Here is a 14,757-nt window from a genome sequence, read left to right as displayed (position 1 = left end):
TTCTAAATTTGTTGCAACAGAGAGTTTTGAATTTGGAAGTCTAGGCATTCACAAGGCTTAGGCCCTGTCATTGGCTGGTTTAAGTGGCCACTTTACACACTATGTAACATTCACCATTCTGCCTATATTTACAACTAAACATACACATTTAATCAACTCTTTCCTCTGTTGACTTTTGTCAATGTATTGTTTTTTTTTTTAATGTTAACAAATTTATTACTTTCTATCAGTTTATACCTTTTAATGAGTATTTTTTTTCTCGATATATTTTTTCCTGTTTCATAATATTTTTGTTTCATATTTTTTTTGTTTCATTTTTTTTTCATTTTCATATATTTTTTGAGTACCATATACTTAGACAGTTTAGATTTTTTCAATTCCATATTTTTTTGTAAGATTATCATATTTTTATATTTCATTATATTTTTTTTAAATATGCAGCATTTTTTTTTAAATGCTGTCTTCCTCAGGCCAGGTATTTACTATACCTAGTGAGAAAAGACAGTGCCCAATATTTTTTCTTATACTTTAATTTTGCTTATTTGTATATTTTTTTACTGTTTTGCAAACAGATCATAATAATATTATGCTTTACAATAAACGCCGGTTTATTCGGCTCTGAACTGAACTGAAGGGCTGAAACCTTTATTATGTGGGTGAGATTCATCCAGCTGAACCAATTCACCTACTAGGCCCTCGGCACGGGAGGCTCCAGTGAGGGAATAATAGAGGCAAAAGAAATACATAAATTGTAAAAGAACAAATAAATGAATAATATGAAGCAAAGTGTAAAAGCACACAAAAATAAAAATACTCAAATTACTCTCTAGGGGATAGAGAAGATTCAGAATAGCGCCCCTGAACATATTTGTGAAACGATTTTTTGCATTTCTTGTTTTTTCGAAAAATATTTTTTTTTGTTTTTATGATTCACTCGAATGTTTCAATCTTTGGACTATTTTAGTCGTAAAAACCGTGTTAGAAAATGTGAAACAATTGGTGGCAGACCGGGATTCGAACCTCGGACCCCCTGATCCAGAGTCCGCGACACTACCCACGGGACCACAACCCGTCACCGGGTGTCTATTTGTAAGATGGAGAAAAAATACGATGATGTTTGATTAGATCTAAATTGTGGTATCAATTAATGCCCGCATTTACATCTCGAGCTGAGGAAAGTATAATAGATTCTAATATCATATGCGGAGAATAATTTGAAGGTGAGGACGGCAGATTGTTATTTCCTCACTTTCTAAATACGGGTACAGTATTACTCCAACTATTCTCGAGGATTAACGAGTGTCAGACGATATCCGGATATGCGGAAATCGGGATAGTTGAATCAACCGTTAAATTAAAGCAATTTTTTGGAAGAAAACGCTAAATTTACACTAAGATTACTTTTTCATTGCTTTTAAAATAAAACAGCGAATGTGAATGTTCAGCCCTACGGCAAATTTAATATAAAAAAAAATATATGCGCGGTAAAAATTAGAGCATTTAATTGTAGGACAAAGTTTCTTGAAAATGTATGAAAGAACAATTAAAAATATTTTATAATTATAAAAACGAACTACTTTGAACAATGTCACTAGTTCATATGAATCAACCGATGATAAGAGAGTTGTGAAACATTTCCGGTTTACGGTAAGCCAACGGACCAATCGGCAGAAGAAGCGAAAGAGAACTTGAGACGTCACACGCGGAGTAATTTCAGCAATACAAAACTTTAAAAAATCATAACGCTGATAATACGACACACAAAATTTAAAAAAAAAAACGTATTTTGTTGCTTAGTTTAATAGTCTATTATGAAATAAAAAAAATTAAAACAACCGCGGAACTTCCTCATTGGAATCACGTTAAAAACTTAAACAGAGCGGCCGGCCGGGAGCCGGCCGTCAGCGCCTTTTTTTTTGTTACGAGCTGAAACCGGCAATGCTTTGCTATTGCTAGATTTAACTACATACTGGTATATATATTTTAAATGAACAGATTTAGATATGTACATACTCATTATTATTTTTGTGTTTCGGATTACACAAATAGTGAGGATATGCGGTAACAGGGTATTTTGATAGATGGGTATTTTGATAAATAGGTATTTGAACATTATTTTCCTGTCACTGTCTTGAAGATGCCTCCCCGATGCTATGCAAAAAAGACAACTGCATTTCGGAGCTTTTATGCCCAACTAAAATGGACAAAATCGACGTTTCGTTGTCATGATAAAATATGGTATAACTTTTCGTTTATAAGTAGGAACCTAAGTACTTGTTAATTATTAAATTCCAAATCTAAAAATAATTAATATTCAAATATTGAATTTAAGTAAGTACCTAAGTACTTGTTTAGGTTTGAATTCCAAAACATAAAATAATTCATTTTCAAATTTTGAATTCTGTTTGCAAACGTCAAACTTGCTCTTCTCACCAACAGGGGTGTATTTTTTTAGGAATGCGATTTTTAAAAATGTATCGAATGTCAGTTAATATTATATGAATATTACCAAAAATTCAGTAAAAATAAATAAACGGGTGGAAATTATAAGGAAATTAAGGAAATTATCTGATTGACATCTATTAAAAACTAATGTCGTTTGTAAACATTAAAAAACAAACTTTTTTATGCATTAAAAAATAACATCTTCACATTTTTTTATTATATGCATTCTCGTAGAATGCAACCCAGGTGATTTTTCAACATTTACGCTCCTAATTTTTTTCTACTTAATAATTTGAAAATTTTCATAGCTCGTGGCAAAGATCTACATTTCGCTGAAAACCGCACGTAAATCGGTCCAATAGTTATTCGGTCCATCGAGGACACACAAACGAACATTGTTTTTTTTTATATTTATAAATTATAACGTCTTTATTTTGTATTTCGAGATAACGATCCGGATATTTGACAATCCGGATGACTGGAGTTCGGATAAACGGATTTCTACTGTATCTGTTAGTATCACGTGTATCGACCAAACAAATTTTGACGGTACTCCAAATGCGGATATAAAAACATTTAATAAATAAAAAAAAACGCTCATATCGTAATTGTGGGTGCTTTACACGGCACTTTTGTGATAAGAAATGACTATTTTTAAAGAACTTTAGGTGAACGCACTACAGCGCGAGATAACCAAGATTGCAACACAACTAGCCGCATGTAAGTTAATTATTATGTAGGCAAACACTATGAAGTTACGTTTACTCGTTCATTGTACTCTGCCTTCGTACACTTCCTGCTATCTCAATTACTTATCTTTTCCACCAGATAATTTATACCTCCCGTAATTACAACAATCAATTATTATCTAAGATTAATAAACAAAATCCAACCAATTATTTCAGGAAGCTGAACTTTTGAAGCTACGAGACATATATTGCCAGCAATGTCTAAAATGTGTTTTTATGTGCCAACATTTATTTCCTAAAAATGTTAATAGATCTAGTCAAAGATTTAATAGCTTACTTGAAATCTCTAATTGTAAAAGAGCTGAAACCTTTATTTATTTATTTATTTATTTAAATCTTAAAATAGGGCACACATATCATACATATTGTTATGTGTGTTCTAATAATAACATTGCAAATATATTTAATTTATAAATTGTTTATCACATATGTCTTGACCATTATTTTAAATTTTGATATGTTTTTTTCTTCATAAATATTTTTTTCCATTTCGTAATACTTTTTAATTGCTTTAAATAAAATTGAATTTTGTGACTTTGCCTTTTTCCTAAATGGAAGTCTAATTTTGTTCTTTTCTCTAGTATTGTGATCGTGTTCATGCTGGTTCCGATCAATTTTTTTCCAAAATTCTGTTTTTTTATTAGAGTTTATAATTTTATGAACAAATATCATTGTATTGTAAAATATTCTTTGTTTATATGTTAATAATTTCATTTCATTTACCATCGACTTTACCCTCGTATATCTGTTTTTTTTCAAAATGATTCTAAAGGCTTTATTTTGTAATACAGTTAGTTTATCTATTTTTTTTTTTTTTTTTTTTTTTTATTTTCTTTTATTCAGGAAACATACAGTACAGTTACAAAGTTTAATATTTTACACAATTGGACTTAATTCTAATGGACCAGTGAAGTTTCCATATTAAAAAGCAATTAAATCTAATGTTAATTATGAAAGTATAAAAAAGAGAAGGAAAAAGAAAACATAAATGAAAGTTGTTTAAATATTTAAATTTAAGTGAAAAAAAAAAATATTTTAAGGTTTGTAGTTTGTAGTGACTATTTACAAATGGAAATAATATTAAAAATGAAGAAAACTTGTAAGAGTAATTAAGAATTAAGAATGGAAATAAAGAATGAAAAAAATACTCAGATGTAAAAATAAAATAAAATAGTAATAACATTTTTTTTTTTTTTTTAAAAAGGAAAAACATAAACACATATTTATTTTAAGAGATTCAAAGAAACGATGAGAAGAATCTTTAAGTGAAATATAAGACAGTAAATTTAAATTTAGGTCAATTTAAAAAACATCTTCAAAATTAATGACACATTATAGTAAGAGCAGCAATATATTGATTTTATTAACATATATAATATAAGTAATTAAAAGTAGTTTAAAAGTATAACAAGTATAAAAACATGCCAATGGCAGCAGAGAAAAAAGAAAAAATAAAGAAGGAATAACAAGTATGGCAAGTAATCATTTAAAATTTGAAAAAGCAATCTAAGGAGAAGATTTTAAACCAAGAAAAGTCGATAAAATTTCATTAAAGCGATTTTAGAAGTAATACAAAATTTCAAAAGAGAAATTTAATTTATAATAATAATATGAATGTATGTAATTTGAGTGATATAAGAGAAAAAGGGACCAACCGGAGTTTTATTCAAAAGTTTTCAATACACTATTTTTAAATAATTGTAATCCTGTATGATATATATCTATATGGTTAAAAAAGCTGTTAAAAGTGGAACACGATCTGTGTAAAAACGAATTCTGGCAATAGTTCGTATTGACACTAGGTATTCTAAAGGTTGGGTGATTTCGTAGGGCACGTGATGGACAGTTAATTTGAATTTTATTTAGGAGCTGGGATGAATCAGCTAGACTGTTAATAATTTTATAGAGGAATGTGAGGTCCATTAATGTTCTCCTTTTTTCGAGGTTAATCAGTTTGTGAAAACGTCCAGATAAGTCATGATTTGGAAATATAAGAGAGCATCGGAAATTCAAATGTTTTAAAAATTTGTTTTGTACTTTCTCCAGCCTGTCAATATAAGTAATGTATTGTGGATTCCAAACGATAGACGCAAATTCAAGATGGGTTCTTACATAACTATAATAAAGATTTTTTATTGTTAGATCATTTTTAAAAGGCTTAGATACTCGTATAATAAAACCTAACATTTTATATGCTTTTTCAATAATTTTATCAATATGTGATTGAAATGTCATTTTTGAGTCCAGAACTACACCTAGATCTCGTATTTCTTGGACACGGTGCAAGACTGTACCCGATAGAGAATACGAATAATCTATCGGATTTTTTATTCTCGTAAAGGTAATTGTTTTGCATTTAAGCGGATTTAATATGAGCTGATTATTTGCACAGTAAGTAGAGAAGTTTTCAAGATCTTCTTGCATATCAAGACAATCTTGTAGGGAAGTAACTTTCTTGTATATTTTTGTGTCATCGGCAAATATTTTGTATTCGGAAAATTTAAAGACGTTACCCATATCATTAATATAAAGAATAAACAATAATGGACCCAAGTGGGATCCCTGGGGTACACCGGAATAGCATTGTTTAAATGAAGACTGATAGTTTAATAGTGCAACTGATTGGAGGCGATACTTTAAATAAGATTCAATCCAACGTAGTAGATTACCGTGAAAGCCATAACATTTTAATTTGTGAAGAAGGATTTTGTGACTGATTTTATCAAAAGCCTTGCTAAAATCTGTATACTGAGCGTCGACCTGATGTCGGCTGCCCATTACGTTTAGAACCCTATCTGTAAATTCAGCAAGATTAGTAGAAACATTTCGCATTTTAAAGAAACCGTGTTGGTTTGGATCAATGAAGTGCTTCACCGCTGGAGAAATTTGTTCAGTGATGATTTTTTCCATTAATTTGCTAAAAATTGAAATTTTAGATATGGGTCTATAATTTTCAATATTGTGTAGATCACCAGTTTTATGGACAGGAGTAACGTGAGATTTCTTCCAGCACATTGGAAATTTACCTTCTTTTAATGATAGGTTATAAAGATATGACAACGGACATGCCAATTGCGTTGCACATCTTTTTATGAAAAACGTAGGAAATCCGTCAGGTCCTGCGCCTTTTGAAGGATCTAGATCATTTAAATATTTAAGAACTAATTTAGAATTAAATGTTACAGTTTGAATGTCAATGACATTTCTAGAGTCCACAATAGGTAAATCAATGTCGTTATTAATAAAAACAGACTGAAAGAAGGTAGAAAATAACTCGCAACTGCTTTGCACGTTATCACTCTTTGTATCATGAAGAAACATTTCAGTTGGATAATAACTTAGAGATTTTTTCGATTTAACGAATGACCAAAATTGTTTAGGATTTTTCTGAATAGTTAATTCAGTTTGATCAATGTATTGGTCATAACAATTTTTGGCTTCTTGTTTCTGGCGTGAACGGAGAAGAGAAAATGTTTTATAGTCTGCAAGGTTTTTATAAGTTTTCCATTTTTTATGGTATTTAAGTTTTTCATTTATTATTTTTATTAGTGATGCGGAATACCAATTTGGAAATTTTTCACAAGATTTCACCGTGTTAGTTGGTACAAATAAAGTCACTGCATCATTAAGTATGGAGTAAAATACTGATGTCGCTTTTTCTATATCTAGTCCCTCAAATTTATCGTTCCAATTTACTTCCGAGAGTAGTTCATTTATTGCTATATAATTTGCCGAATGATATGAAAATTTAAGTCTAGAACCACTTTTTGCGTCATTTGATTCTATTCTAGCAGTGATATCAATACAAAGTGATTTATGATGAACATCTTCTGTAACGAGAGGATCGTCGCAGGTTATTACATTGCACAGGTCACTGTTACTTAAAATGAGATCAAGTATGCGATTATTACTATTATTTTGGGAATTAAATTGCTTGAGATTCAAAAAGTTTATTTTATCAATTAAATTAGTGCTAAGTGAATCGTTAAATTCACACGGAAAAAGGTAATTAACCTCAGAATTAGATTTCCAATTTATATTAGGTACATTATAGTCTCCTAGTAGAATGAATAAATCATCAGGATATTTGTACATAATACTAGAAACATTCTCAAAGTGGCGTTTTATATCTTCAAGATGATAACGACAGTGGGGTAAGTATGTAGAACATATGAATATATTATGTTTGGAATAAGTTGGAATTGAAACCCATAAATCTTCATTTATAGTTGACCAATTTAAATGACTGTCTGGTAAAAGAATCTTTCGGACAGCTATAATCACGCCGCCACCAAATTTTTGACCTGTTTCTGCATAATTTCTATCTCTCCTAAAAACGGTATACCTATCATCAAATATTTCTCGGTTGCTGATGCTACTGCATAGCCATGTTTCTGTCAGTACTATCACATCATATTCATTATTTAAAATTGAGTTGAAAAGAAGATTAGTTTTAGTTCGTAGTCCACGAACATTTTGGTAATATAATTTTAGAGTCGTGCCCTTTGAGATACAAAATAATAGTGTAGAACAAAAAATTGAAAAGAAATCAAGATGACCTTTTCAGTTAGGAATAGTAATATTATACAAAATATGAGAATCAATAAAAATAATAAGGTTGTAATCACTTCGTTATGAGGAATAATTCGAAATGTTCCACATAGGTGCATGAAATATGAGTATTGGATATAAAAAATAATTAATAAAGTGAAAATATATGTGTGATGAACACTATCATTATCGTTTGACAATAATAATATACATAATATGATAATGAAATTAATCAAGAATGAGGATCCATGTATAACATTATATTTTTGGAAAAAAGAGGGGAATTTCCTTTTTATAGTTTTATTTTCTCCATATCTGAAGATTTCGTAATTAAATGTAATGGAGAAGTATCGTTTAGTCGAATAAATATTTTGGAATTTTTTACCCAACAAAATTTTATGTTTTTTTCTCTTGAAAACGTTTTCGCTTCCTTCAATAATTGTTGGTTAATAGGGGTCAGATGGTCAGAAAAGTAAATTTTACGTTGTTCACCAGAGATGTTAAGATCCGAGGTAGTTATTCCTTTCTTGGCTTTAACACCTGATAGAAGATCTTCCTTTAAATATCTTTTTGTTAGTTTTAATAGAATATTTCTTGGTTTATTTCTTCTAGTTTCTCCATCTGAATCGAGTTTTTTTAGGGCTGATTCTAGTGACAAAGTCTATGTCTGATTTTAGTAGACTGCAACCGATGACTTCGCTTATTTTAGTAGTTAGGTTGATAAGGTTTTCTTTAACATTTTCGGGTATACCACTAATTATTATGTTATTTTGTCGAGAAAATTGGGCTCTATTGTTGGCTTCCACTTCAATCTTAGTAATTTTATTTCTTAGGTATGTGATTTCTTCCTCAAGTGTATCCACTTTAATGATTTTTATTTCAAACTGGGAGATTTTCTTTGTTAATTCTGTCATTTCATCACTCATTTGGTTCATGGAACACTTAATCAATGACATTTCTGATTTAAGTTCGTTTTTTAGTTCATCGAATTTAGTTTCAATAAGATGTAGAATATCAGAGTGAAAATTTCTATTGTCTATTTGATTTTGCGTTGTAAAGGGTTGGTTTAATTCCTTATTGATCACTTGCGGACTAGATGATCTAGAACGCGGGTCTTGCACTTTACATGATTCACATTTCCAGTTAGAGCGTGATATTTGTGACATTCTTTTAAATATAGTTGATGAGGTACCTACACATGTGTAGTGAACACTTAAGTAACATCTTGAACATTTAAGTGTTTTAGTTGGGCTTATGGTTTTTGAGCATACATTGCAGTTAATATTCATGATATTCATTTTATTACTCTTCACTTATGCGTTTATAAATAAATAATATATGTCTAAATAATGCATGCAATAAATGCAATAAATAAACAAATAACCAACTTTTAGCTCAATTCTTAGTTTATGGTATAAATCTGACGTTTATGATATTTGTGGTCATAGATCAATGAATATATAGTATATTAACTATTAGCTGTCAGCGGTGAAGTTGTCAGTCAGTTCTCAGTTCTCAGTACAAATATTAATTTCTACCAACACTTCATGTAACAATAAATTGTCCACGAACATTAATATTAGAAATGTAAGGAAATTAAGGCACCTGAGCTTGAGATAACAGTTTCTGATGAGGACGAGCACTTAAACAGGTTAAGGCTGGCGTTTGAGATGGTTATAAGGTTGTATTTAGAGTAAATGAATTTTTTTCGATAACTGTCACTTTCTTTACTGTCACTTGTAAGTAGGTGATATGAACCCCTGATCTATGTTTTCTTTGTTTGATAAAAATAAAATGCTACTACAGTAGTTAACGTGTGGTTCAATAATTGCTTTGTAAATAGTTTTGCAGGAGTCCTTATCAATAAATCTTCTGATCCTTCCCAAAATTGATATTTTTTTTGCAATCTTATTTATTACCATCTTAGCGTTTTGGTGAAATGTAAGTTTTGAATCCAACATTACACCTAAATATTTAATTTCAGTGACTTCATTAAGTTTTTCATTTTCTATTACAATTGATGGTGTAATTTCTATTCTTTTGTTTCCTATATTCATATATTTAGTTTTGTTAACATTTAATTTTAATTTATTATTTTTTAGCCACAGTGATATTAAGATCATGATTTAGTCTGTCCATAATTGTTTATTACTTCACAAAAGTCAACAGATGGAAGAGTTAAGCAAATGTGGATGTTCAAACGTGGGCAGAATGGTAAATGTTACACAGTGTGTAAGGTGGCCACTTAAACCAGCCAATGACAGGTCATAAGCCCTGTAAATGCCTAGACTTCCATATTCCCTTCTCAAAAATGTTTTCCCCTGAAATAAATTCAAATATGAATAACTCCCTAGGGAGGAAATCCAGCCAGCTGCAAGCATTTGGACATACTCAAACATTGTTGGATTGATATTTTTATCGAAACCATTGTCCATCGTCGATCTAACCTGTATAAGTCTCAAAATTAATTTAGTTTAGGGGAGTGTAAAAACAGTTTTTACTTCACTGGTAAATTCCATGGATATTTTTTTAAATATTTTTTTTTTAATAATGCAACACCGTACGAAAATACACGTTTTAAGCACATACAGATAATTTGTACGCCAAAATATCGTTTTTGACTATTTGTAGACTTTAACAAGTTGGGGTGACGATATAGAATCGGATTGTGGTCGCGCGGCTAGCGGCTAGTGTTGCAAACGAGATTCGAACCCCACGTTATCCCAAATCGATTTCTATTTTCTAATAGCGAGTTATTTACAACTCGTTTAAAATTCCCCCAAAATTGAAATATTTGAGTAAATCATAAGAACGCAATTATTTCATTGAGAGAAAAAACGCTTAATCTAGTAAAACTTTGTACTACGAATATTTGGACGCGTGTAATTACAAAATGCACGTGTTGATTGCGGATTGTACGAGTGTTTATAGTGACCGGTGGATAAATGTGGGATTATTTATTTTATCTTTATTTAATTTTAATACATAATATTATTTGTACATTAGCGGGCTTATTGCCGAATGTCAATTTCTTCCAACCAACCAATAAAATAAAAGTTTAATTTTTATAATTCAAGTTACAGAACATATTCAATAGAAAAAAAAGATTAAAAAGCTAAAAGTATATAAAAATAGAAATAAACGCATTTGTTTATAAATTACCTTAAATCAAAACTATTACTCAATGGGAAAAAGGAAAAAATAGGAAAGAGGAAAAAGGAAAGGAGTAGAGATTAAAGAAGAGAAAGGAGATGTTTTTTCAGACGTGATTTAAACAGAGATAATTTAGTAACATCTTTGATGGTGGGTGGGAGATGATTCCACAGTCGAGCCGCATGGACACTATATGAGTTAGAGAAGAAAGAGGAATTGTGGATGGGTATTAAGAGAGTGCCTTGAGAATTAGAACGAAGAGGTAAACCATGAACTGATAAGCGTTGAAATTTTTCACGCAGGTATGTAGGAGCGTTAGGACTATGAAGTACATTGAACAGAAGTGAGAGGGAGTGATAGTCTCTCCGCTGTTTAATTTTGAGCCATTTCAGTTGCCTACGATAATCAGAAATGTGGTCATATTTCCTAAGACCAAAAATGTACCTTATGCATGTATTCTGAAGTCGTTCAAGTTTATCGAGTTGCTCACAGCTTAAATCAGTCATGGAAACATCAGCGTAATCTAGAATGGGTAGTAGTAATGCTTGTACAGGGGTGCATTTAGTATTAATGGGTAAGAATTTTTGCAACCTTCTAAGTGAGTGTAGACTGAAGAATATTTTGCGGCTTAATTCATTAGTATGAGCTCGCCAGCAGAGATGTTCATCCATTTCTCTAGTCTTTCCAAGCATTTCACTCGCGGTTTTCTCTGCGCCAGGTCAGTGGGTCGATTATAGCCGCAACGAACTCCACACGTAGTCGCAGTACGAAATAAAGGTTTATACTGTACTTTGAATGCGAGGCTCATAAACTCGTATAGATGAGACCAACAAAGGGCTTTGTGAATAATAATAAAGACTAAATTAATCACACTGAATAAACTCGAGTATTCTTTGAACGCTTACATAGATTTACTGTTACTGACTGATTTCCTCGGTGAAATTGGTCGCGGAGAGTCGGGGGGTTGATGGTGCCTATTAGATGGCCAAAACATGTTCTTAATTGAATTGTGATTATTAATATTTTTTATTAGTTGAATTTTGGAGATCCTGAATACTTTTTACTGTGTTTTTAACTTTTCATAACAGGCGCCGTGGCGCCGTTGGTTAGACGGTCGACCGTGAAACTGGCGTCGCGGATTCGATTCCCGTCAGTTGCAAGAAAAGAATTTAAGAAATATTTTTTTCTTGATTAGTCTGGGTGTTGTGGTGTATTTTTTATAACCTCCATCCATACCCTCTCTTTCCCACCGTTGAAAACTTTTTATTTATTATTAGATACTATTACTTTTTTATGTTTTTACTGTCTTTTAGTAAGTATGTTTCTTACCGTTCTTTTTAAAATATGTTTTTTACAATGACTTTTACCATGAATATCACTATGTGTTTTAATTACTTTTACCATGAATTCCACTATGTGTTTTGATATATTTTACTAAGTTTTTTTACTATGTAATTTATTATATTTTTTTCTATAATAACTTTTAATATGTTTACAACCATTTTCTAAAAAAATTGTTTTTAATTTATTTTTTCAATGTATTGTATATTTTTTTTACTATGTCTTTTACTATGTTTTTTACCATTTTTTTTAACATGTTTTTTAAAATGTCTTTTACCATGAATTTTAGTATGTGTTTCACTATGGCTTTAACTATGTTTTTTACCGTTTTTTTTTTTTAAATGTTTTTTAAAATGTATTTTACCGTGAATTTATTTATATTTCTTACTACGTTTACAACATTGACTAAAAATTTTTTCCGACGTCTTTCATATAACTGAAAGAAAGTTCAGAAAGAATATCTTTTTTGATTACAAATAAAATTAGGCAGTATTTAGAGTAAACAAAAGATATTCTTTCTGAACTTTCTTTCAGTTATATGAAAGACGTCGGAAAAAATTTAGTCAAGAAACAAAACAAATAATATAAACAAATAACACGGTGTTAAGCATCACAAAAAAATATATCCTTCGTGGTGTAGCGGGTAAGATATCCGACTCATGCACGGAAGGTTTCGGGTTCGATTCCCGGGAAAAATGCTTTTTTTTATTCCTTGATATAAAAAAATAATAATAAGCGAGGCCCAAAATATAGAAAAAGGGACTTGGTGGATAACTTACGCTCCAACAAAGGATTGGAACTTTAATTACCCTATGGTGAAATGTCCCATACCGACCCGGAATGAAGAAGAATTCTGGGCCGGAAACCGGATGTACAAATCTGTCGCGGGAACAACACTCAAATTAAAATTTAGAATGACAAGAGAAATAAAACCGGTAATGAGACTCATCGCCGAGTCTTTTATGATGATTGGAGAATGCCGTTCCAATCAAACGCGTGAAGAATGATCACAGTCAGTCTAACGCTTTAGGGCCCCGATTACAATGGGAAGCTAAGGACAACATACCTTCATCACGACGGTATATTCGAAGATATATTCACCCGAGCGATCACGAAGATACACTATCAACCCCCGCCTTCAAGTGTTGAGGTAAGTACATCGGTTTGTACCAAAGGGTCTAGTATCTCACGGTACACGTATCTACTCATTAAAAGTGCCAAAAAATTTTTCGTTCATTCAAATTTCAATCGTTCTGAGGAGGCCAGTTTTTTTCTTAAAAGTCCATTTCTAACATGAGAGAGAAATAAGTACATTTTGAAGTTAAAGTTAAATGAAATTGTGACATAAGTAACATCAGTTTTGAAATCGAAGGGCTAGATGCACAACTAATGTAGCTAGATTCTGCCCTATAAACACATAGGCGTAAAAATGTGCCACTATAAAAAAAAAATTTGTTACTTTATTTTTTCCATCCGTTTTGCTATCTTCCTGAGTTATCGAGACGTTAAAAGATCGACTTTGCAATCGCTCGGTAGATAAATACAGACAAAAGTTAAGCATTCCATCTTGGTAATTGTCAGAAGTCATGTAAAAATTATATTCAAGATAGCATTTTTTGGAGCTTACAATCGCTTTGAAGTGGCCGCTTTTTATCACAGAAGACTATTTAAAATATAAACGATAAAAAACTTCCTACCTAAATATTAGCGTAATTCAAAACCCTCTCTAAATCTTGTAAAAACAGATTTCAATTATACTTCTTGACACAGCAAACTCAGCATTCTCCATTGAGTTAGTGAAGCATAATTAGAAATCTCACAATTATTTGTTCAATGTTTTTCGCAAATATCTCAGTAACTCCTTCAATGGACATTTCTAAGTTTGCTTTTAACACCTTCATATTTACTACATTTCATACTTATATCTTTATAACACCTGATGTTTTTCAAAAATAAATAAAAAATATATATATTTACTATTTCTGAACCGGTATGAAATTTTACAAAAGCGTAAATAAGTGCAGGTACAACAACAGTGCAAAAGAAAATGATGTAGAAATCATCTAGGAAGCGTGAATACTTAAACGCCACCTAATAGAAACTCCATCGGACAGATTAATACCGGTGTTAATGACATGATGCGCGCGCAATGCATACTAATTACATATACTTATATTACAAACTAGTAAACAGTATCGTTTACACCAGCAGAGCCAGTTACTGGCCATACAAGGTAGCGGCAGTGCCCCGGCTTGGCCAGTGCGCCACGGAGTTCCACACGGAACTGGCTTGGGTCTCTCACTATCAACAACATGACCTGAATAAGATATTTACTTACGCGCTTCATTGAGAGATGCGAGCGGATAGACCACGCAGTATCAACGCAACTATAATAAGTAATAATGTTTTTATTATTTGAGAATTAATTATTTACTAACGATCATAGTCCGATTGTTTGAAGCCAACCGACATCGACAGGCTCACAAAAGCCCTTATGGATCGGCATGAAAGAATTACG

At 31.2% G+C, this 14,757-nt stretch overlaps 1 protein-coding gene across 3 annotated transcripts in view; it reads right to left on the bottom strand.

Moving 5' to 3' along the window:
- Mhcl (Myosin heavy chain-like) overlaps positions 1–14,757 on the bottom strand; it is a 353,455-nt gene that overhangs the window by 91,274 nt on the left and 247,424 nt on the right. The window lies entirely within an intron of this gene.

Source organism: Micrasema longulum, unplaced genomic scaffold, assembly GCF_059751315.1.
Source record: "Micrasema longulum isolate JH-2025_06_02 unplaced genomic scaffold, ASM5975131v1 h1tg000688l, whole genome shotgun sequence".
Lineage (NCBI taxonomy): Eukaryota > Metazoa > Arthropoda > Insecta > Trichoptera > Brachycentridae > Micrasema > Micrasema longulum.
The sequence above is the reverse complement of the archived record's forward strand: the minus strand, read 5'-3'. Positions and strand labels throughout refer to the sequence as shown.